The sequence below is a fragment of the Lygodium microphyllum genome, chromosome 23 (assembly GCF_053477565.2).
Source record: "Lygodium microphyllum isolate KBCC chromosome 23, Lygodium_microphyllum_v1.1.10, whole genome shotgun sequence".
NCBI classification, from domain to species: Eukaryota; Viridiplantae; Streptophyta; class Polypodiopsida; order Schizaeales; family Lygodiaceae; genus Lygodium; species Lygodium microphyllum.
Window position 1 is genome coordinate 54,355,335 of NC_141157.1, and position 25,735 is coordinate 54,381,069.

Below are 25,735 nucleotides of genomic sequence, written 5' to 3' on the forward strand. Positions count from 1 at the left end.
AATCTCTAATAAAGTTGAATCAATAACAATAATAGTGATATCTTTAGGATGAAATTTTTAGCTTCATTTTTTTAATGGATCCTCCTTTATTTGAAAATATGAAAATGGGACATCCTTGATGTTTTAACTTGCTTTTTAAATGGCTTATTATTTATTTATTTTCTAATGTATTCCCACTATATCTTACATCTCCATGAATCTCTCAAGATCCCTCCAACCTCCCCAAATCAAAATTGTTATCTTAAATTACACCCCCCTCCCATAAACCTTCCAAAACCTCTCAAGGCTCCTCAAACCTAATGCAAGGATCCTCAAACCTAATGCAAAATCTGTGATGTCCAAAACCTCTCAAGTCTCCCAAAACCTTCCCCAAACTAAACTTAAATTCAAAATGTTTATAGTTTATTCTATTAATATAATTGGTACTATAATTTTTTCATTGTAGCTTTATTGCCATAAACCTCCCAAAGCCTTTCAACATCCCAAAATTTGTTTAAACCAATCATGCAAAAAATCAATCCTCAAGCCTCCCAAACTTCTCAAGACCCCCCCCCCCCCCCAAACTTAACCTAAATCCTCAAAGCTTCCAAACCTCTCAAACATCCCCAAACCTTCCTTCTTGAACAAATCTTCTATCTTAGATCACTCTATGAGGCTCCTTGAACTTCTCAACCCTCCCTAACATTCCTGAAACCAAACATCAATGCAAAAAGTATCTCTGAATTTTCGGAGCACTAAAAAAATCTTGCATTTGGTTGGATCAAATGCTCAAGCCTCAATAAACATTCCCCCAAACAAAACTTGACTTAAAAAAGTATGGGTTCACTTTTCAAGTGCTCAAAAACTGAATAGCTAGTTGGAGCACTTAAGATTGGAGCTTTGGGACACACACACACACACACACACACATACATACATACATACATACATACATACATACATACATACATACATACATACATGGAAGTTTTGTGAAAACCTATCAACACTTTCTCCTCTTCTTTGTGATTGTACAGAAGATCTACCAAAACCTATCAAACTTTTCTCGTCTTCTCTATACCATGGAAACTCTATCAAAATCAACCAAGATTTTTCACTTCTTTTGTAATCACACAAAAACATTGAAAAATCTTCCTAAATTTTTCTCTTTTTCTAAAATTATGTGGAAGCTCTCTCAAAATCCTATCCAACTCATGGAAGCATTATCAAAATTTCTCCAAAATGATGGTCCCTAAGAGATTTCATGAAGGAAAGGAAGTCATCAGAGAAGGCACTTCTAGAGAATCTAAGGGGATGCTCTATTGATGGACTCAAAATATGTCATCGAGGATGCACGCCCTTCTAATCCTAGTCATGATAATTGAGGTAAGTTATTTGTTCATATTTAACTACTTTATTCAATTTAAAATGATTATTTTGGTTGAATTTCTAATTAAATTCAAAGAAATATATTTAGTGTGTGGTCATTTATAAGGTGTTTTTTCTCATTTATGATTTTTGTTTGTGAATTAAGAATAATATTGCAAAGGGTAAATAGAATTGGATATGTGAGACTAACTTATCTATGGCTATTGTATTGGTGGGACAATACTACTATTGATAGTTGGACTCACTCCAAGATCCAATAGGGTCGGATTGATTAAGGTAAACCTAGAACGAAAATGCTTGGTATCTAAGGTTGAGAGCCAAGTGGTGAAAAAGGCCAAGCATGTTGTTATTATATGACTTTAAGAGGAGTTTAGAGGGTCTCTTAGCCAATAAATCATTATCTAAGATAGTGATGTAGAGCTTTGTAACCCCCATCTCCTAGATAGGGATGGAATGACCTTGAATACTAGTTATGTGGTGGAATGACCTAAGGGGTCTAAGGACAAGGTCTGTGAGTGAAAGATTCATGGAAGTTGTAACAAACCAACCTTATGTAATAGAATAATAAAAGCAATCTATTTTTATATATTATCATAATGTGGTAATACACTTTGCTAATTAGATAACTAAAATAAAATATCATGGAAAGTGGAAGATCTCAATCATAAAAATTGAGCATCTAAGGTTAGGTGGATGCAATAATTTAGGCGATAACACTCTTAAACAATACTAAAACATATGATTTGATACATGGTTATCTCATGCTAGTGAGTTCACCTAGGGTATTTGAGAATATAAGACTACCCTCTAGCTCCATTATTATTTACTTTGTTAATAGAGCCCCCATTCATGAATTTGGAGATTAAAGAGACTACTAACTCTCTTAAATCCATCACCCTACCAAATGGGGATACATTTGTAGCATCAATGCTTGCCAATTATAGTTACATTGTGGTGATAGCAAATAGGGAAGACTTGGTAAGATTCTAAAGTCCTACAATGATAAGTATAATGTGGTGGTAGCAAAATAGGGAATACTAGGGTAAACTTTTAAATGTCTACAATGATTTTGCAACTAACTTTGAGTCCACAGTTAGCTCTTCTAAAATGAAACTAGTTTGTCTTGGGCTTGATGAGTAACTTGGATTGCTAAATTATCCAAGTTGAACTTGGATGTGTTCATTGAGAGAACTGTTAAAAAAGAGAGTTCATTGACTACACCTACTCATCTTTTCTAGAAATTGCCAATGCAACCATATTTCTTGTTAAATGACTTCAAGTCATATATTGTACTAATCAATGCCTTTAGCATTGCACTGAATCAATGTCTTCAAAGTATAGTTCCTATTCTACTAATCAATGCAGAGATTGTGAATTGCTACTCTTAATATGAGAGACATTATTACATAATGAAGATATGGAAAGGAGCTATAGGTTTAAGTTTATTGGAGTTCTATGTGTGTCTAAATCTCTATAAATAATCTTGAAAGTAAAGAATGTTCAAATGTAGAAAATGCCATTTTCCTAGCATGTGAAAGCCAAATTCATTGTTGGAGAAAACAAAACCTAAAAGTGGTTAGTATCTCCTCTCTCTCTCTCTCTCTCTCTCTCTCTCTCTCTCTCTCTCTCTCTCTCTCTCTCTCTCTCTCTCTCTCTCTCTCTCTCTCTCTCTCTCTCTCTCTCTCTCTCTCTCTCTCTCTCTCTCTCTCTCTCTCTCTCTCTCTCTCTCTCTCTCTCTCTCTCTCTCTCTCTCTCTCTCTCTCTCCCCCCTACAATGCCTATATGAAAAATGAGAGTCAACCTTAGACACAATCCTAGGTTAGCCTGAACCAACAATAGAATCGAGTGAACTATTGCCAAATATAGCTAAACTCAAAGACCATCATGGGGAGGGAGAAGGGGATCTAAATGTGAGGCCTACTTGAACACACTAAAAAACCATAGTAAAAAGACAAATCCCAACTATCTCTAGAAATATGGTACTCATCTATTCAAATAACTAATGAATCTCTACAAGTCTTGGAGCTCAATAGCTTAAAGTCATTATTGGCCTACTACTCATGAGGTAAAGCTCCAAAAGTGCTATCCCTACAAAAAGAAAATCCAAATTTTCAACCATTAGTGATGCAACCCACCCTAACCTAGAGGAATTTATTAGGAGGTGTTGAACAATGTAAACATTGATAGGGAACAACCACTAACAATTACTAATTCAATTGGACACCTCAAGTCTCCTAGATTTGAAGCTTCATCACTAAAAAAGACAAAGGAACCATGACAATAGCAATCTCATCTTGCTACTCCACTGACATAAATCCTAAGGGGCAAAACAAAGGGCCAACAAGCATGTAGCAGTAGTAAGAAAAAATGTTATCCCATGTGCTCTCAAACAAACCAAGACCCAGAATACTTCCAACTAATTTGAGGATACCCCTCTGCAATTTCCCACAACTTTCCATGCAGCCAAATCCACTAATCCAATAGCTAGTACTTTCCAATTCATTGTGGAACCCCAAAGATTGCAACCTTAGGATATGGCTAAACCCATTGAGTCTACTAAGGAAGAAACCCTTTGTGCCTCAATGTACTAGAATACAAGTGCTAACATCAAGAATGCTATCAACTCAACTATTACTAAGAAATGCTCTTCTAGTCTACAACCTCTAATCTATCTAGAAGCTCAATTGGTCAAGAGAAACATCATGGACCATGTAGTCTAAGAAATAGCTTAGGAAGGAGATCAAACCATGGTTTAGTTGTCTTGAGAATTGGAGGCTATGATAACATCACTCACTTTGACTTATGTCTTGATTTCTCAAATGAGAGTTCCTAGTCCAAGACAATGTGGATATTCTACTAGAGGAGCATGAGTTAGCAATTCTAGCATTCCTAGTGATGTGGGAAATGCATGAACACATCTACATAGAAAATCCAATGATCATGAATAAATATTTATAGATAATTCCTAATCAAATAACTAACCATCTTCCATATTGAGATTTGTCAAAATATTTTCAATGAGATAAAAGGGATGAAACATAAAGAAGGACAAAGCATATTCAAATGAGAATACATCCACGCTTCCATTGTATGAATTGGCTATCCAAAAATGACCACTATCAAACAAAGAATAGTCATTAAAACCTCCACATGTGATCAAATATATCTAAGTCACATTATCCTTTGGGTCCTCACACATGTACACATTGAACAACGTATCTTCTTCTAGATACACTTCATATCTTCTTCTAGATATTGTGGGATACACTGTGCAAGACTCGTGTGCCAGATCTAGTGAACTATCTCTGTCTTCCATTACCATTGACTTCTTCTTAAATACAAGAATACCTCAAAGGGCAAGATCAAGTGTCTACCAAGAAGTGGCTTGGTTTGTTACAGCCAACTGTTACACGTCGGACATCCCAACAAACTGGTGACGTCAGACTGGCAGCGTGGAGGGATTCCACACCTCCGCCCTAAAACTAGATGACTAATGTGACTGATTCTAAGTGGAGTTTGGATGGTATGGCTTCATGTGTACAACATGGGCAGTGGTGAGACTGAATTCTTTGCCATAATATGTTGTAACCGATACGTATTGGTGTGAATACGTTGCAAAACCTTGTAGGGACCGACCCAATGGTGCAGCAGGGATTCACTTAAACCTAGGTGGCCTAGATAGTAGAGTAGTACCAATGATCCATCTGGATAAACCACAGCTTGGCGGCCTTCATCATACTGCTTTTTCTGTCTACTTTGAGCTTGCTAGAGGTTATGAACAAGTGCTTGTCGCAGAAGAGGTTGGTGTTGTTGCATGTACAACAGCCAATCTGTTGCATCAGCTTTAGTTGGCTGGACTTGAATTGTATTAAGGTCAGCAGAAAGTCGAGGATCACGGCCATATAATGTGCGAAAGGAGCTCACCTTTGTGGATTCTTGTACCAATGTATTGTATGCATGTACAGCAAATGGTAGCACCTCATCCCAATTTTGGTGTAAGGGGTCTACAAAAGATGTGATGACCTATTTTATGGTGCGATTGAGTTGCTCTGTTAACCCGTTGGTCTGTGGGTGATATGGAGATGTGAACAGCTGATGGATTCCCAAAGTTTTTGTGAGAACTTGCAGAACTTCACTTCTGAACTGTGTGCCTTGATCTGAGAGAAGTTGCAATGGGCATCTGTGATTGAAAATCACCTTGTTTAGTAAAGCACTAGCTATAGTAGAAGCAGTAGCATCAGGAAGGGCGAGAGCCTCACACCACCTAGGTAGGTATTCTATAATCACTAGAATGTAGAGGTTACCTGAGCTGGACATAGGGAATGGGCCCATTAAATCCCAACCAACCTGTTCGAATGGCTCATTGACAACAATTGGAGACAAATGGCCCACCTGTTGTGAGGGTGATTTGATGCTTTGACAAATTGCACATTGTTGTAAGAACTGAGAGACTGATTGTCTCATTTTTGTCCAATAATAATGTAATCTGAGTTTCTGTAGTACCTTATGAAAGCCCAAATGGCCTGATAGAGGATGCGCATGGTAGAACTGCATGTAGGTGAGTTGCAGAGCTTTGGCTACTACCACCCTAGGTTGTTGATTAGGAGCTGCATAGAAGACCACGTTGTCGAGATGAGAATGAAATGACCCCGCTGCGTGGTTGGAAAAGGAGATCGTATCTGGCTGATGAGTTCATTAATGTGAGGGTCTTGCTGCTGGAAAATGGCCATCTGGTCCATTCGAACTGGTAAATCTGCAGGGTGGAGGAGTAAACTGAGTGGCTTGGCATTCAGATCTAGACAATCCATCTGTGATGAAATTTGTGACATCTTTGCAATAAGTAAGTGTGAATTGGTAATCCTGTAAAGCGAGAACCCATCGCAACAGCCGACCAAGAGGGTGTTGTTTTTGAATGAGTGAAATTAGAGGTTGATGGTCAATATCCACCTGAACATTCCCACCATGTAAGTAGGGATGAAATTTTGCAAAAGCCCAAACAATTGCAAGTAGCTCCTTTTCTATAGTAGAATAATTCAATTCAGTAGGAGTTAAAGAGCGGCTAATGAAAGATATTGGGCGCCAGCGATTAGTATCATCCTCTTGGAGGAGAACTGCTCCCAGGCCTTGATTTGAGGCATCAGTCTGTAATCTAAAAGGCCGCTGAAAATTAGGATGAGCTAAAAGTGCAACTTCTTGAATTACTTGTTTGAGCTTAGTGAAACTATGTTGGCAAGCTGAATTCCAAATATATATTACATCTTTCTTCAAGAGTTGGCGGAGAGGATAGGTTATGGCAACTAGATTAGGGACAAATCTCAGAGAAAAATTTGCCATACCAAGAAAACTTTGAAGGTTTTTGACATTAGATGGGGGAGGGTAATTTTGAATGGCAAGAACTTTGGATGGGTCCATTTGGCTGCCCTTAGAAGAGATCACAAACCCAAGAAATTTCAGTTTTGTGGCACCCCACTTACATTTTCGGAATTGTAACTAAAGGTTGAATCTAGCTATTCATGTGAGCACCTTCTCGAGAACTAGTATGTGTTGTTCCCAACTTGCACTATGGATGAGAATGTCATCCAGATAAACCAAGACAACACCTTCACGAATGAGGTCATCAAAAATGTGATTTGCTACACGCTGAAATGAGCTTCCTGCATCTGAGAGGCCAAAAGGCATCCTCGTAAACTAAAACAGCCCAAGAGGAGTTCTGAAGGTAGTTTTGTGGGCATCAGAAGGGTCCATAGGTATTTGCCAATACCCTGAAGCTAGATCGAGAGATGTGAAGTATGTTGACTTGCCTAATTGATCAAGTAGGTCATCAATGCACAATAAAGGGTACATGTCATGGATAGTTACCTTGTTGAGGGGACGAAAATCGATGCAGAAACGGTAGCTTCCATCATCCTTTTTCACAAGGTGAGGTTCTGACACCCAATCACTAGAGGGAGGCTGAATGACACCTTTTTGGAGCATATCTTGCACTGCTTCATTTATCCTTTAGTTTTGAAGAGGTGACCTGCGTCTAGATGCCATGCATATAGGATGGGCATCTCCTATCCGAATAGAGTGACAAATAGGCATATTGATCTGTGTAGTAGTTGTGCGTGATTGAAACAGTGTTGGAAATTTGGTGAGTACAGATCGAATGTCATGCAAGCGGCGTTCTTTATGTACAACTACACACTGTGCGTGAACAAAGTTTGGCCCTTGAAAAGAACGTATGAAAGAAATTGGTAATGTGTTTGGCAACACTAAATGGTGAGTATCAAACAGCAAACGTGCTCTATTTTCGACAAACCAATCACACCCAATAGTTAAAGCAAAAAGCTGGTGTGGCAAAACATAAAAGGGATGACTAAATTGCTTGTGTGCAACATAAAAGCTAACATGGGCTACTGTGTCAAAGTGATACAACTGATTTTTATCTCCAAAAAGAACAGAAATTGGTGGGGCTTTTCTAGTGGGGAGACCTAGTTGCTGGACTAGTGATTGACTAATAGAAGAAATGGAACTTCCTGAATCAAGAAGTGCTTCTTGGAGTGTGTCATTGAGGTGGACTGACATTGAACACACTAGGTGTCTGGAAGATGAAGCGACTTGACAATGCAGGTGATGTTCCACCAACTACTCGCTCAGCGGTTTTCCGGCAAGGCAGTAAGCATTGCGGCATCATTGATCTGAATTTGTGCATTCTGATGTTGCCGAGTAGATTGAAGTTTCTTGCAATGTCTCCTAACATGCCCGTAATTGTTACAATAAAAGCATTTTGGGCGTCCTTGTGAGTCTCTAGCTGGGAGGGACCTGCATGCATTGAGTTGGGAGTTTTGGACATCTATGTCCATAGGTGTTGGAAAGGCATCTGTAGTTTGGGTGGGTGTTGGAGGTTGTGAAACAAAGATTGTTTGCTGATCAAGTTGGATTGATGTACCTTCTATACGTTGTGCAATATGGATGGCCGTCTGGATTGTCTTGGGTCCTTAATCACGTACCCTTCAGGATATATCATGTCCAAGACGAGGCCATAGAAAGAAAAGCTTCATTTCTTCAGACATAGTGGGATCAGCACGCAGTAGAAGTTGGTTCATCTTGACCGCAAATTGCGCAATGGGCTCTTGCTATTGTTGCTTGAGGTTTTGTAGTTGTTGTAATGCTGTCTATGTGACATTCTGATGGGCGAAGTTTTGAATTAAGTAGGTTCTTAGAGCTGCCCATTTCTCTTTGACTAAATCATCCTGCTGGACAAACCATGTCGCAGCTACCCCCTCAAACAGTGTGCTAGCTTCCCTAGTTTTTCGGGTTTCTAACCAATCATGATAACTAGACACGTTATCATAATGGTCAAGTCAAGTAAGTACATCTTCAATTGGAAGGCCAGAGAAAGACTTAGGCTGAATTTTTCTATCGGTGCTGTGTTTTTGTGCAGATTGGGTAGAAAGATAACTAACCAGGGTCTGATTAGTGTGATTTACTTGGACTAAAATGTTTGACATGGCTTGAAACATTTGGTCTAGTGATATTTGGTGCGTGAGCTCAGGCTGCATCGACACATCCTCGTATTGAGGGGAAGCATGCATATGCCGAGGAGAGAGAGGGTGACTCATAATCTAGATCTGAGACAGTTGGTAAAAACCTAAAAAGGCAAATGAGCAGGACCTAAGAAGGTGAATGGACAGAAAAAATCTTGTTGCCCGCCACTTCCACCAATGTGGGATACACTGTGCAAGACTCATGTGCTAGATCTAGTGAACTATCTCTGTCTTCCATTACCATCAACTTCTTCTTAAATACAAGAATACCTCAAAGGGCAAGATCAAGTGTCTGCCAAGAAGTGGTCTGGTTTGTTACAGCCAACTGTTACAGGTCAGACATCCCAACAAACTGGTGACGTCAGACTGGTGGCGTGGAGGGATTTCACAATATACTTCTTAAATAGAAAGAGTTGTATGTCTCTAATATTTTGAGCCAAGGAGATGTGATACATGGCATCATCAAATATATAATATTACTACTCATCATACCACAACTTCTTGATGCATATGTTGTGCTTCAATATAATCTTGATTTTATTAATGGTTTATTCCTAGGCTAATTGACTTTGTACTATATCCACCCACTTTGTACACAAATACTTTTTTCATTGCAATTATTTTATATAAATAACACTTTAAAAACAAGATCCACTCATACAATAAAAACCTTTCCCTTGCAATGCTGAGAGAGATTGCAACATTTTTTGTGCATTGTTATAGTGTCAATAGAGATGGTAAAAGACCGATATTCAAATGTTTGGTTATTTGCATAAGGATAAATTACATGTGCTCTCAAGTTTCATCAAGTGAATACATGAGAAAAATAGGTAAGACATAATAAAATATTGAACTTTCAATGTGTAATGAAAGAAGCTAAGAGGAGAGAGAAGAAGAGCTGGAGAGAGAGAGAGTGAGCAAGAAGAAGAAGGAAGAACACTAGAAGAAGAGAGAGAAAGAGAGAAAAGAGGAGAGAAGGAAGGAGGAAGCCATGGAAGCTGGAGATGAAGGTGAAGAGTATGATCTTGATAATAACTGATTCCCTAATCTGGGGCTCTTACACCTTAAATACCCTGATCAGTGTGACGGGGTGTCTAAACCCTAGTCGGTGTGTATCCTGCTTGTTACAATCCATCCCCACTCGAAAGGTTTTTGCCCTAAAAAACAAGGAGAAATATAGGGGAATGATGGGTGGGCTAAGGGAGGGTTGCAAAGTACTACTCAAAGCCCTGTGACAATGAAAATTAGGTGTGGAGAGACTAGGGACAGCATGCAGTCCGTGACCAGTTTGCTGAACTAAACTAGTCACAACTTTTGATAGGCTACTCCAAATAGGGCATACCATATGTCAAAACGGATCTTATGACGAGTACTTTCAGCTTATGTAGAAGGCACATGCATGTGATTTGAGTAAGTACAAAACTATTCTAAAATAGTGTGTAGTCTGTGGGCAGAGGGTGGTCAATTTGGGGCATGACCGGCTAATCTTCCAGCTGTTGGGGTTCACGGAGGTAGGGAAATTCATTGAGGATGGTTGCTGGGCACCAAGAGGCTTCTTCCAAGGGTAGGCCTTGCCATTTGATGAGGTATTCTTTGATGTATCGGGACCGTAAGTGCTTATCTTACTGCCCAATGATTGCTTCAAGGACATATTGAGTGATGCCCTCTTCATCTATGGGGGGAAGTTCTTCCACATAGTCCACTGAGGAGCCTACAAAGGGTTTCAGTTGGCTAACATGAAACACATTGTGGATTTTGGTGGTAGGGGGGAGTTCTAAGATGTAGGCCAAGTCACAGACTCTCTTCAGGATCTGGTATGGGCCATAGAAGCGATGGGCTAGCTTGTTACTACTTCCCTCTTTGAGAGTTGAGTAGCGGGACATAGGCACTTTCAAAAAGACCAATTCCCCCTCTTGGAATTCCAAATGCCTTCATTTTTCATCAGCATAGAGTCTCATGTGTGTTTGGGCCTTTTGAAGGTTCATTTTGCATTGTTGAAGTAAAGCTTGCATGCTATCCAATTCAGCTTGACTCTGAGGGTTGATCTTATCAGTAAACAAGACTATGGAAAGGAGAACCTTATACCCATATAAGGCCTCAAAAGGGGAAACTCCAATTCTAGAGTGTGTGGAGTTATTATATGTAAACTCAGCCAAGTGAAGCCAAATATCCCAACTGTGCTATACATCATGGCAAAAGTGCCTCAAATATGTCTCAAGCCATTTGTTCACTCTCTCAGTTTGGCCATCTGTCTAAGGGTGGTATGCAGTGGATGGAGCAAGCTTGGTCCCCATGGAGGTGAAAACTGTCTACCAAAAGTTGCTCATAAACTTTGCATCCCAATCATGTACTATGACTTATGGTAAGCCATGCAGCTTGAAGATATTTTCCATAAACTGAGTGGCCACCTGAGAGGCAGTACGTTGGATCTTAGTGGGGATAAAGTGGGCAGCTTTGGTGAGGCAATCAACTACCACATAGATATTGTTCCACCCTTTCTTAATCGCAGGAAGGCTAGTGATAAAGTCCATTGTGATGTGACTCCATTTCCCTTCAGGGATAGGGAGAGGCTGCAAGAGGCCAACGAGCTTGAGTGTACTATCCTTGTTCTGTTGGCATGGAATACATTTGGTCACAAAGTCCTTGATGTCCCTCCATAAGCCTTTCCAATGAAAGCTCTTGGCAATCCTGTCATATGTTTTGAAAACACCCAAGTGACCAGTGGGAGTTTTTAGCCATAACCCCATGCTGTAATTTTTGAAATGTGTGACTGAAGTGATCATCTAACAAGTAAGCCTCTTGGAGTTCTTCAACCCAATCGCTGTGCAATTCTGAGATAGAGGACACTCTGCATGCCCATATTCGAGAGAGTGAATCAACCACAATATTATCCTTGCCCCGAGTGTGTGAAATATCAAAGTCATAGTTCTATAAGGTTGCCACCCATCACTTTGCTTAGGAGTCAAAGTAGACAGAGTGAAGAAGTACTGGAGGACTCGGTGGTCGCTTTTTACTTGGAAGCGGTTGCCATAAAAATAGTGGTGCCATTTCTTGATGGCATGGAGGATGGCCAACATCTCTTGGTCATATACATTCATTTGCATCTCCTTCTCATCAAGCTTGCAGCTTTCAAATGCAATCACACCATGCTCTTGCAACAATACTGCACCAATACCCCGGCTACTGGCATCACAATGAATGGTAAATAGCTTAGAGAAGTCAGGGAAAACAAGGATGGGTGCTGAAGTAAGCGCGTCCTTTAACTATTTGAAGCTATGATCTGCAATGGCATCCCAAAAGAATGACTCTTTTTTCAAGCGATCAATCAAAGGTGCTGCAATGGTGGCATAGTGCTTAATGAAGTGTCTGTAGAATGAAGAGAGACCAAGGAAGCCACGCAAAGAAGTGGTGATGGAAGGAGTGGGCCAATCTCTAACACATTGCACCTTCTTCGGGTCAGCCAATCTCCTTAGCAAAGAGTTGATGGTCTCTCAATATGTGAAACACCCTCTGAAAGTGTGTCAAGTGCTCCATAGATGACTTGCTGTAAATGAGCATGTCATCAAAGAAAACAAGCACAAACTTGAATAGAAAGGGTTGTAGGATTTTGTTCATGAGGCTTTGAAAGGTGGCAGGGGCGTTAGTCAACCCAAAAGGCATCACAAGAAAATTATAAAGTCCACGATCAGTCCTGAAGGCCTTTTTTATCTCATCTCCTGCCTGCATATGAATCTGATGGTAGCCAAAGCACAAGTCAATCTTAGTGAAAAAGCATGCCCCTTTTAACTCATCCAGCAAATCATCAATCCATGGGATGGGGTAGTGGTTCTTCACTATAATTTTGTTCAGATCTCTATAGTCAATGCACATGCGAAAGGAGCCATCTTTCTTATTGACTAAGAGGACAGGAGATGCATAGAGGGAAGAACTCGGTTCAATGAAACCCATCTCCAACAACTCCTTGATTTGGTTTGCAACCTCTTCACACTCACACTTGGAGAGTCTATAGGGGGGTTTATTCACTGACTTGGAATGGGGCTCTAGGTGAAGTGGGTGGTCCACTTGTCTCTTGGGAGGGAGGGATGTAGGCATTTGAAATAAGTCATTGCATTCCTCAAGTAAGGCTTGCAAGGCTAATGGCCTATGCATATCACTCTTTATATGTGCGTAAAAGTGATAAGGGTATTGTGGTCATCACCATTTATGTAGATGATCTTATTGTTGGGGGTGACAGTTTGACAGAGATTGAGAATGTCAAAAGTCTTCTTAAGCAGAAATTTTACATGAAAGATTTGGGAGATTTGCGCTACTTCTTGGGGATTGAAGTCATTCGCACAGATGAGGGCATTTGGTTGTCACACAGACAGTATGCACTGGACATGTTGTCAAAATATGGGATCGATAACTAGGATAGCCAGATGCTCCTCTTGAGCTAGTTTACATAGGTCTACATGAGTTTCTAGTCTACTAGATAGATATAATTTGTCTCTAAACTATGTCATGTTCGCAAATTATGATGAGCCTTCTTGTTATGCAGATGCTATGACTAAGGATGATAGTTATAAGTGGAATAGAATTATGTAGTCAAAGATGGATTCTTTAGAAAAGAGTCTACTTGGGAGCTAGTCTCTTTTCTTATAAGCAAAGATTAACTATCATGCAAGTGGGTCTACAAGTTGAAATTATCTCTATCTAATACATTGCCTAAGTTATGAGAGAAGATTGGTGGCCAAAGAACTCAAGCAAGAGAAGGGAATTGGCTTTGATGAGATATTCTCACCGATAGTCAAGATGATCACCCTTCATACGGTCCTTGCTTTGGTTGCTATTGAAAGGATATGGAGTTGGTTGAAATGGATGTAAAGACTTCTTTCTTAGATGGGGACTTGTATAAGGAGATCTACATGCAAAAGCTTAAGACATTTCTTGTGAAAGGTAAGGAGCAATTGGTTTATAAGTTGCATAAGGGCTTACATGGTTTGAAACATACCAGGGAATGGTATCATAAGTTTGACACCTTTATGCAGTCTCAAGGGTACACTAGGAGTGAGACCAATTACTACCTATATATAAGGAAGGCTAGGGATGGTAGCCTTATGATCTCAATTATTTATGTGGATGGCATGCTAATTGTTAGGAATTCAATGATATATGTATGTGCTTTAAAGAAAAGGTTACATGAAACATTTTACATTAAGGGCTTCAAAATGTTTCTTGGCATGTGCATTATACAAGATTGAGATAGAAAGATACTATATTTATCTGAAAAGGAATAATTGGGAGGATATTGATTTGTTTTGATATGGAGAGAGGAAAGGCTTTCAATGTTCCATTGCCTCCATTTTTTAAAGTTGGCCAAGAGGATAGACCCAAGTTAGATGATTAGAAGGTTGAACTGGCTAAGGTTCCATATGCATCTATGGTTGGTAACTTGATGTATGCCATGGTTGCTACACATTCAAACATTGCCTATGCAATGGGAATCATTAACAATGGCAAGAAGAACTAGGAGGTAGCAAAGAGTATCATGAGATACTTGAATGACACTAGACCTATGTACATATGCTTTGCAAGAAATGATGTATCTAGTCTTAGATGTATAGATGTTGATTTTTCCATGAGTATATTCTAGGAGGTCTAATACAAGTTTTATCTTTACTCTTATAGGTGGTGCAGTATCTTGGGTCTCTCGATTACAGCCATGTGTGACTTTATCTACCACTAAAGTAGAGTATGTTGTAACCACACTAAGGTCCATAATGAAGCTATATGGCTTATTTGTTGAGTGGGAGACTTCAATATTATAGAAGAGGTATCTACATTGCACTTTAAGAACCATAATGCCATTTAGTTAGCATGGAATCATGTATTTCATGTAAAAAACATTGAGGTGAAGTACCACTTCATCAAAAAGTTTCTTAAGAATAATGCATTGAGCTTGTCAAGATCCATATGAACCTTGTTGAGCTTCTCATGTAAAAAGTTCATCTTTTGAGTGCTCTACACATTGAAAAGAAATTATGGCATTGGATAGTATCTTCACTTTCTTCTTGTACTCTCATTAAGGTGCATTGGCCTTTTTGAGTCCAAGGTTTTTGGGTAAAGGCCAATGGCCAATAGCCAAATAGGCACCCCTTGTAGATTTTGACACTACCATCATCTAAGTGAAGATAACAAAAAATAAGGGGGCCATTTATTTTTTATCCACATAAGTCTCTTATGCTCCTCTCTCTCTCTCTCTCAATTGCACTCGATATCTTCTACCCCACATCCTCGAGGGGTGCACCTATGAGAAATCATCTATATAATGTGCATTTAAAGGGTATTACGAAATACCCTTTTCTTTACATGCTACAAGGTCATATATTGACCCCTTTTACTTTATTAAACTTATGTATTTTTAAATGTAATTTAAAAACTATTTTATAAATATGATTTTATATATTTTACTAAATAAAATACACTTTCTTTTAAATTCACGTGGTGCCTTACATGTTTTATAAGATGCATCCCTTGAGCTCACATCAGACTATTGCTTCTCTCTAAAGGGTGGCAGAGATGCAACAACTACTCTCTAATATCATGTAGAGAGAATAAAAAATACTTATCTTTGGATAGATAGTCCTTTATATCCAAATGACCCTAGTATTAGAGTAAATCCAAGTCTTAATTTCATTTCTTTGTAATATCCCCTGTGCCCCCCCCCCCCCCCCCCCGTGCCTCCCCCCATGAGAAACCCCCCCTTTAAAATTTTTAAATTTAGGACTTTTTTTTTAACTCTCCCTACAGACAGCATGTCGGGGAGAGAGAGTGTGTGTGTGAGTAATGAGAGGGGGGCATGCAGCCCCTCAGGTGGAGGGTGGCAGCCGTTAACAGCTGTCTCCCTCCCCTCGTGAAGCCCTCCTCCTCACCATATAAGGGAAGCACCCCCCTCCCCCTGGTGGTCGTCAACCTGCAACATTGCCCCCTCCCTCGTGGACAGTGCCCCCCTCCCTCGTCGATGGACAGCAGCCCCTGATCATCGCAAACAGAAAGAGAGAGAGAGAGAGAGAGAGAGAGAGAGAGAGAGAAGCTTCTTCTTCCCCCCTCCTTAAAGAGAGGTCACACACCCCTCTACATTGCCGAAAATACACCCCTCCCTTTCATTATTTTTTTCTCCACTCAAGGAGAGGCGGTAAGAATTTTGCATAGGAGAGTGCGGGAATTCTATCTCTTGTACACGCGTCTTCGAGTATGGCCCCGAAGCATAGTTCCACAAAGATGGCCGAAAACCCCGTAAGTGTGGATGGAGGTTCGAAACAAGGTGGCACCGCAACCACGAATGATTCATCAGGCATCAATACCACTGGAATCAAGGCATGAATCCAAACCTAGGTTGCACTATTATTAAATCATAAATTATAATTATCACAGTGAAAAAAACATATTCACATGCATCACATTAATTGCAGTTTGATAATTTTCTAGGTATGAACTAAGTTGTGATGTATGTAACAAACAAGATAATTGCTGATGTAAGATGACATCATAATAGGTGAAATTGATTAGTTAATTGCATCGTAAATTACCAAAAACGTCTTGCATGAATTCTTGCATAAAGTGCATTGTTCCTTGCACAAATTCTTGCTTAAAATACATTTTAGAGGACATTGAAAGAAACAAAAGTGCATCTCCGTATCGCAAGAAGGATTCTAAGGTACATATAATAAGCTGCAGAAGAGATTAAAGCACAACTAGACTCATACAATAATAACATAAAGTTATAAAGATCATATCATTCAAGAAGGTTATAGATTGTGTAAGCAATTACATAGGGGATAATGTTAAGATTACATGCACAGAAAGTACCTTCCCATGTGTGGCATAAAAATATCCTATGGATTATATCAAAATTGTAAGCATTGAAATGAAGGCATGGCATTACGTTGCATGCATTAAAGTTGTTGGGAAAATTCAACGTTGTTTGTAATTTACTAAATGGTGTTGAGTTCCATGAGGCCCATGTCAAAGTCTTTGGTGACTTCAAGAGGGATAGGTAAAAGTTTAGTGCAGGTGAGCATTATTAAGAGGGCTCAAGAAGATTATACTTAAGACGCAATAGGAACTATTCTAAACAGAACCATCTTGACCAACCATGGTCAAGGGGATAGACAATATTGATCAATTAAGTTCAAAGATAAAGGTACATAGGTACTTCAAGGGATCTAGGAGATAACCAGCAAGTTGACCAACCGAGGACGACGGGGTTGTCCATGATCTATTTTACAAGGAGACCTAAGGTTAGGATAATTAGGGTTGGTAGGGTACAAACCCTAACCAAAAGAAAAAGGGGAAACAAGCAACCTATCTTTCCAAGCCCCTGGAATCTCGCCAAGTCGTGAACGACCCAGGACCAAATGCTGAGAGCATTCGGAAAGAAGGAAACACATCTTAGCACTTGGTCATACAAACGACCTCTGAAATGATCGTGATTGTACACTTAGGTACATTGTTTGAACTTCTTTGCTCGAGGAACTAATTCAAGGCAAAAAACTTAATGCTTCAGGTTAAAAGCCTAGAGGGAGAGGCAGGTTCAGTTAAGTCCAACTGTCTACCTGGCCCTATCCAAGGGGGTTGTTAGCCGTGCCAGGTATATAGACCGAACCCGCCGCGAGAGGTCTCTCCATGGGTGCTGCTTGGAGCGGGAGGACACTTGGGTGCCAGGGGAGGCTCTGGCTGTAAATTCCTTGCCTCCGGATCTCGCACAAGAGGCTGACATGACTCAAGATGGGATCTCAAGGCCCATGTACTAGTCTATGGGCGAAACTTGGAGCATCAATCCTGTTGATTGCTGGGATAGCCTTTGGGCATGATACTTGATGTATTTCGGGATTATGATGAACAAAGATCAAATATTTGAAAAAGGAACTTGCTGGACATTGTTTTTGTGTCAGTGCCTAAGTTACGTGAAGGAACCTGTGTTTAAATTGATTAATTAAGAAAGTTGCTTTTGCATGTCAAACATAATGTGGTAGGTTGATAGCCTCCAATTTTGTCATCAAAAAGGCTAAAAGATTTGGGATCTACATCGACAAATTATTCACTTTATCAAAAATGTTTGTGATATTGTATCTAAGTTGTACTTCATTGATATATATTTTTACCATTGTAAATGCTTGGCTTGGAGCTATAAAAGCCATTGCATATGTTCCTTGATTTTAAAAACCTTAGGAATCTTGCCTAGAATGCATGCAACACATAAGGGCTTCAACCTTTGCTTTTGTATGGTCAAAATATTTGATTTAATAAAGGTTCAAAAGGGTGCAATTGGGGTTCTTGGGGAAAAGTGGTTGAGGAGGTTGGAGCACGGCAGATTGTGGTGCCTCTTTAACTTCTCTCTTCCCTCTTTTCCAAACTCTCTTTGTCCATCCTTCTTCTTGCTCTTCCTATGTGCTGCAACCATGGATCTTGAGTGTGTAGAGGAAGAGGAGGAGCCTCCTGATCTTGTTTCTTGATTGGTGAGGGTGTGTCTTGAGTCTTTTGTGTGTGTGTATTCATGGAAAGAGAGGCTTGTTTGCAGGTTTCATGGTGAGGAGCAAAGCTCCAAGCATATACTTTGCTGCTCGGTACCCTGGTTTTATGCTTTCTTGAGTGCTGGGTGAGAGCCAGTCATTTTTGGTTCCGTTGCCGGGACTGGGCTAGCCATGGATTCTGCAAAGTGAAGAGCAGGTGTTGAAGATCTTTGAAGCAGCACAGCAGGGAGCTACATGTAGATTTGTTTCTCACAGGATCTATTTTACTGCAAGAAGACCCCTGAAGAAGACGAACGTGCGGATGGTGAGAGTAGAGTATGGTAGAGGGCGATGATGAGGAAAACCCACAGGAATGTGCAGAGGAGCCTCTTTCACACAGTAGGCACGACGGTGAGGACCGTGCAGTAAGATAGAGACTTCTGAGTGTACACGCAGGCAACGTTGTACACAACAGCAGCCTAGAGAGGAGGGAGAAGCCGAGCACGAGAAGAAGGTAGGTAATGAAGAAGAGGAAGAGGCGAGGTCCTCCTCGACGCGGGCATCAGCGGCAGCGGAGTGCGATGGGTCGGAGATGAAGGCCTCGTCATGGCGGATCTTATGGACGATGGGGCCAGAGATGAGGTGGTGGGCAAGGAGCATAGAGGAGGAGGAGGAGGAGAAGGAGATGAATTCAAAGGTCAAGGAACCTGACTCGGCGCCACCCCCAGAACAATGGTTTCCTTTGACCCTCGGGTCTACCTTTCGGGAGCCCTCTTCGTCTACCCAGTTCTACAGCCTGCGATATGAATTCAAACCAGCATCAATAGATACCACACATCCTGGATCACTCTTCAAAAGTACAGACAATAAGGTCACCGTTGACTTTTGCAACAATCAAGTTGGAAAATCGAAGGTCTCATTTCAGGGAAATAGTGAAGACTGCAAAGAGCTTGATGGAATCATTTGAGTTTTAGATTAGAGCGTCTCCATAGGGCTGTGAAGAGCCTCCGTCATATGCGACTTCCTGGAGAATCTTCAGCAACTGCGAATTCTATTAGCAGCAGCAATGCTCTTAGTGCTGCAGGTCACAGCTGGAAAAGCAGAGAAGAAGAATATGATGAAGAAGAAGGAGAAGAGGAAGCAAGCTTCAACATGGCGATCTGTTTTGCTCTCGTTTCCCTCGCTGATTTACAGCAAACCGTGCATCCTCATCCTCATCCACAGGCGGCATCAGCATGAAACGGCAACCACAAAGAAGGACAAGATAATCTTATACTTTTATCAAAACCTTAAAATCCTAAGGTCTTTATAAAGCTAGTTCATATGCAACATATCAATGTTTGCTTTTGAAAGGAAAGCCAAAGCATTAGAATTTTTTCGGGTGGGAGAACATTAAAGTTAAATCTGATGAAGTGGGAGTACTATTTTGAATATCTTTTGTGGGTTTTTCACCTTTTTGGTGTCAAATTGGTGGATTTTCAATGTTTCTTCTTCATGGAGATAGTGTGTCTCCCAAAATCAAAGCATTGCATCCTTATCAGTGTATTAGTTAGTGATGGGTGTTTGGAATCAAGACAAAATATTGAAGTGAAGAGATAATGGTTGTTGAAGAAGTGGACAAATGATCGACAGAAGTGTGAAGAAATGAGAAGAAGGATATGATGTTTTTCTTGAAGCTTACAATGGAAGTTTACCATGGTTCTTTGGTTCGCGGGAGCTCACCAATTTAAGTGTGGGAGGAATGATAGCCTCCAATTTTGTCATCAAAAAGGCTAAAAGATTTGGGATCTACATCGACAAATTATTCACTTTATCAAAAATGTTTGTGATATTGTATCTAAGTTTTACTTCATTGATATATATTTTTACCATTGTAAATGCTTGGCTTGGAGCTATAAAAGCCATTGCATATGTTCCTTGATTTTAAAAACCTTAGGAATCTTGCCTAGAATGCATGCAACACATAAGGGCTTCAACCTTTGCTTTTGTATGGTCAAAATATTTGATTTAATAAAGGTTCAAAAGGGTGCAATTGGGGTTCTTGGGGAAAAGTGGTTGAGGAGGTTGGAGCACGGCAGATTGTGGTGCCTCTTTAACTTCTCTCTTCCCTCTTTTCCAAACTCTCTTTGTCCATCCTTCTTCTTGCTCTTCCTGTGTGCTGCAACCATGGATCTTGAGTGTGTAGAGGAAGAGGAGGAGCCTCCTGATCTTGTTTCTTGATTGGTGAGGGTGTGTCTTGAGTCTTTTGTGTGTGTGTATTCATGGCAAGAGAGGCTTGTTTGCAGGTTTCATGGTGAGGAGCAAAGCTCCAAGCATATACTTTGCTGCTCAGTACCCTGGTTTTATGCTTTCTTGAGTGCTGGGTGAGAGCCAGTCATAGGTAATTAAATAAGTAAGCAACCCGAGGAAAGTGCAGTGGATGTGATTTGGGTCCATCCTATGGAAGGGTGGTCCCGGTTAGCTAGGAACTTTTCTCAAAAGATGTGATAACGATACTGTGAAGACCTAGAATCAGTTGAGTTAGAATCCAGATTTATGTTGTTTTAGGGGAGCGGAATGGGACTATGCCTTATGGGTAGAGAGGTTGAGCTTCGCATCCCTCTCGTTTCCCATTCTCTATGAACCAACTGTAGTATAAATCCGCTTCGACTCTGTTGTTCCTACTCAAAGTGGGTCATATGGAGCTCGACGCTAGCTACTTCTTAGAGACTTTGCTGATAGGAAAGAGACCCTGACTTTAGGTCAGTCCTAAGTGGGAACGGCCAAATACTTTTGCTCGGGGCACACTCGGGAAGACCTAGATCGCAAACCCTGTGACATTCCTATCAAGATTGTGGGAGAGAAGGAAGGAGTCTCACTTGTAGCTTTCTTGCTTGCACAATGGGGGAATATACACACAGGTGGAGGCTAAAAAATAGTTTTTCTCTTCTTAGTTGTGTAAGCCAAAAGAACTCAAGTACGTAGAAATAGAAGAACCCTTTATATGGGTCTCAAACCAAACTCAACTAACTAAGGTGGCATACTAACTGAGCCACGAACTAGAGTAGATAAGGATAGCTGTCATGTAGCTATTATTCATTGGCGATGTACCAACCGCATCTGCCCTGACAAGTCGGTAATATAAATGCACAATGATCACCTTGGAATATCATGAGTGGAGCTCGATATCTCAACACTCCCCCTCGAGCTCAATCCCAATTCCTACACACCAAGCAGGTCTCTGAACTTGTGTAGCTTCTCTGTGCCCAATGCCTTCGTGAATATGTCAGCTACCTGATCCTCTGTGCTGACATAAACTAGATCAATAAGACCTAGTAAAACCCTCTCCCACACATAGTGATAATGCACCTCAATGTGCTTTGTTCTAGCATGATAGACTGGGTTATTTGCCAAGTGTATACTACTCATGTTGTCACAATAAATGACAACTGGCCCATCTGTAGGCTGATGCATATCATGAAGTAGCTTATGCAACCAAGTTACCTCACATGCAGCCATTGCTGCACCCGTGTACTCAGCCTTTGTGCTCAAGAAGGCAACTGTAGGCTGTTTCTTGCTGCTCCAAGTGACTGCAGCACTCCCAAAAGAGAACACATATCCACTGGTAGATCGTCTATCAGAAATACTACTAGCACAATCAGCATCAGTGTATCCATGCAACTGTATCTGAACCCCAGTCTCATAAAATAGTCCATACTACAATGTGGACTTCACATATTTGAGTATGCATCTAGCCGCATCCAAATGTGGTTTCCTTGGAGCCTGCATAAACTGACTTACCAATCCAACAGCATAGCTCAAATCTGGCCTGGTAATAGTCATATAAATCAAACTTCCTACTATGCGTCTGTACATAGTAGGGTCTTCGAGAAGCTCACCTGCATCTGCGCTCAACTTCACATTCTGCTCCAAAGGAACTGAAATAAGCTTATAGCCTGTCATCCCATATTTGGACAGCATGTCCAATCCATATTGCCTCTGCAAGAGCCATATCCCACTTGGTGATCTAATCACCTCAATGCCCAAGAAATAACGCAGCTCTCCCAAATCCTTCATCTCAAACTTTTGCTTCAATAGCATTTTCACATGGAGGATATCTTCATCACTATCACCTGTGATAATCAAATCATCAACATAAATGACAAGTAGCATAATACCTTTCTCTGTTTTTCTCACATAAAGTGAGAAATCTGCCTTGGAAATCTAAAAGCCAATAGTGACAAGATACTGTCATATCTTATCAGACCATGCTCTAGGTGCTTGCTTCAAGCCATACAAGGCTTTCTTCAACCTGCAAACAAACTTAGGATGAACAGCATGCACATAACCTAGTGGCCGCTCCATATAGACCTCTTCTTGCAAATCACCATGCAAGAAGCCATTCTTTACATCCATCTGATGTAAAGACCATTCCTTTGATGCAGCCATAGCAATGACTGCTCTTACGGTTGCCATCCTTGCAACCGGACTGAATGTTTCTTCATAATCAATGCCATATGTTTGTGCATACCCCTTGACTACTAATATTGCCTTGTATCTGTTCACAGAACCATCTGCATTGTGCTTCACCTTATAAACCCACTTACAACCAATTGCATTCTTATCTTTAAGTAAAGGTACCAATTCCCATGTAGTATTTGCTTCCAAGGCATCCATTTCTTCATCCATGGCTTTCTCCCATTTTTCTTTTCCCATGGCTTGCTCAAAAGAAGTGGATTCTGGTTCCTGTATCACTTTGACCATATATGCATAGTGAATGGCTGTAAATCCATCATATTTCAGCCTATCCATAGGATACCTAGCTCTGGTAGACCTGCACAAAGTAGTTTCACTCCCAGGTGCTCTCAAAACATCCCTGGTCTTCCTTACTCTAGGTGTAACAATAGAAGGAATACCCAACTCATCATCAATGCTCTTTTCTGAGCCACTGGATTCACCATCCACATAAGAGTGACCTGCATTCACATCAAACATGGGCTGATCTACCTTCTCTTTTCCTTTTCGTGATACCTACATACCACTATCTACATTGCTTTGAGAAGATTCTCCTGATCTCAATCTGCATGTCCATGGCGAAGAATATGAACCACTGCTAGAGGATGCTCCAGGTCCACTAATATCTTGTGACTGTTGCTGTGAATTCTGTGCAGCATTACCATTTTGTGCATCTACATTATCAATCACATTTACTGGTTTATACTAGCTACTCATCTCATCAAAAACAACATCTCTGCTCACTGTAAACTTACAAGTAGAAGGGTTATAGCATCTATACCCTTTCTGTTGTTGCAGAGAGTAACCAATAAAGATGCACTTCTCAGCTTTTGGATCCAACTTAGATCTCAACTCATCTGGCACATGAACATAAGCAATGCAACCAAAAAATTTCAAATGAGAAATATCTGGTTTCCTACCAGTATACCTCTCCTCTGGAGTCATCCCATGTATTGCTGCAGTGGGAGTCATGTTCATTATGTAGACTGCTGTAGCAACTGCCTCAGCCCAATAAAAATCTGGCAGGTCTTTTTCATTGAGCACGGCACGAGATACCTCTCCAATATGCCTGCTTTTCCTTTCTGCAATTCCATTTTGTTGTGGGGTATGACTACATGAATATTGCTGCTTTATGCCATGCTCCTGCAATAACCTTGCAAACTCATTTGAGAAGTACTCTCCCCCTCCATCTGACCTTAGGCATTTTATTTAAAGGCATGTTTCTTTTTCAACCATAGCTTTAAGAGTTTTGAAATGCCCAAAAACTTCACTTTTCTTTTTCATAAAATACACCCAAACTTTTCTGCTATAGTCATCAATAAAACTGACAAAATAATGACAGCCTCCAAGAGATGCAGCTTTAGTAGTCCACACATCAGAGTGGATTAATTCCAATGGCTTCTTACTCTCTTGAACATGTCTAGGAAATGGTTTCCTTGTCTGTTTTCCAAATTGACAGGCTTTACATACCTTATGCATTTCTACAACCTTGAATTTAGGCAATCCTACAACAATATTTTGGGCCTGCATTGATTTAAGTCGCTGTACATTAACATGACCAATGCATTTATGCCAGATATCAATATCTACAACTACAGTGGTCCCATGTGCAAACATTGCTGCACTCAATTCAGACATGTCTGCATCCAACGTAAACATTCTTCCCTTCTTCTTTCCTTTTGCTATCAAGCGACATTTATTTTTCATATCCTCAACAAAGCATCCATGAGAGTTAAATCTGACCTGCAAGCCCTGCTCAACCATTTGACCAATAGAAACTAGGTTCTTGGTTATATTCGGGACATGAAATACATCCGATAGGTATTTCTTTTTCCCATCCTGCATAGACAAAGGAATTTTTCCAATCTGCACAATAGGATGTGCAGTATCATCACCAGTCTCCACAAATCCTGGTTTTTCCATTTTTCTTGCATCCTGCATCCATTCTGCATGACCTGTCATGTGGTTTGATGCACCTGAGTCAACATACCACACATCATTTCTTTCTTCTACACTTCTCACAGAATTGGTCATGTGCTGCACCATAAACAAATGCTCATTTCTGTCATCACCCTGTCTACTAGAAGATGCATAATTTCCTTGTTGCAATTTTCCATTCATGATGTCATTCTGCTTTTTATAGCAGTCCTTAGCCATATGACCCATTTTACCACAGTAGTAGCATTCAACATTGTTGTTTGCATTTTGGCCTCTTTGACATCCACCACGACCTCTTTGGCTCCCCCTGCCTCTAGAATTACCATGTCCTCCTCCATAGGACTGGTTTTCTTGAGTTTGCTACATATTATGATTTCTACCACGGCCTCCGGATCGGCCTCCTCTACCTCTGCCTCTACCTCTTCCAGCATTTGAGTAGAAGATAGCTTCTTTTGAAGTTCCTCCTGAAGAAGATGCACCACCATTTCTCTGCTCCTCAGAAATTAGAAGAGCAATCAACTCCTCAAAATTAGGAAATCTTTCACGGACAGAAATGGATGTTTGAAACTGTGCATAATCCTTTCCTAGACCATTCAAGGTCACAGAAACTAAATCATCATCTTCCACTGGCGACCCAATGGAGGCAAGTGCATCTGCAATCTTCTTCACCTTCATGTGGTAGTCATTAATGCTCATATTTTCTCTTTGCACATTATGCAACTCTTGCTTGAGCTGCATTTTCCTGGCTTGCGTATTTGTGCTATACATTTTTGACAAAGTATCCCATGCCTCCTTTGGCGTACTTGCATCTTGAATATGCACAATCATAGAGTCTGAAATGCTGATAGATAGCCAGTACATAACTTTCCTGCATTTGCTGTTGATTGAGAACATCAGGAAGAACTGGTTCTTCTT

General features: G+C 40.5%; 1 pseudogene; it reads right to left on the bottom strand.

Annotated features, from left to right (window-relative positions):
* Nucleotides 1-8,003: 8,003 nt before the first annotated feature.
* LOC148016198 (uncharacterized) lies at nucleotides 8,004-8,972 on the bottom strand (annotated as a pseudogene).
* Between the last annotated feature and the right edge of the window lie 16,763 nt (nucleotides 8,973-25,735).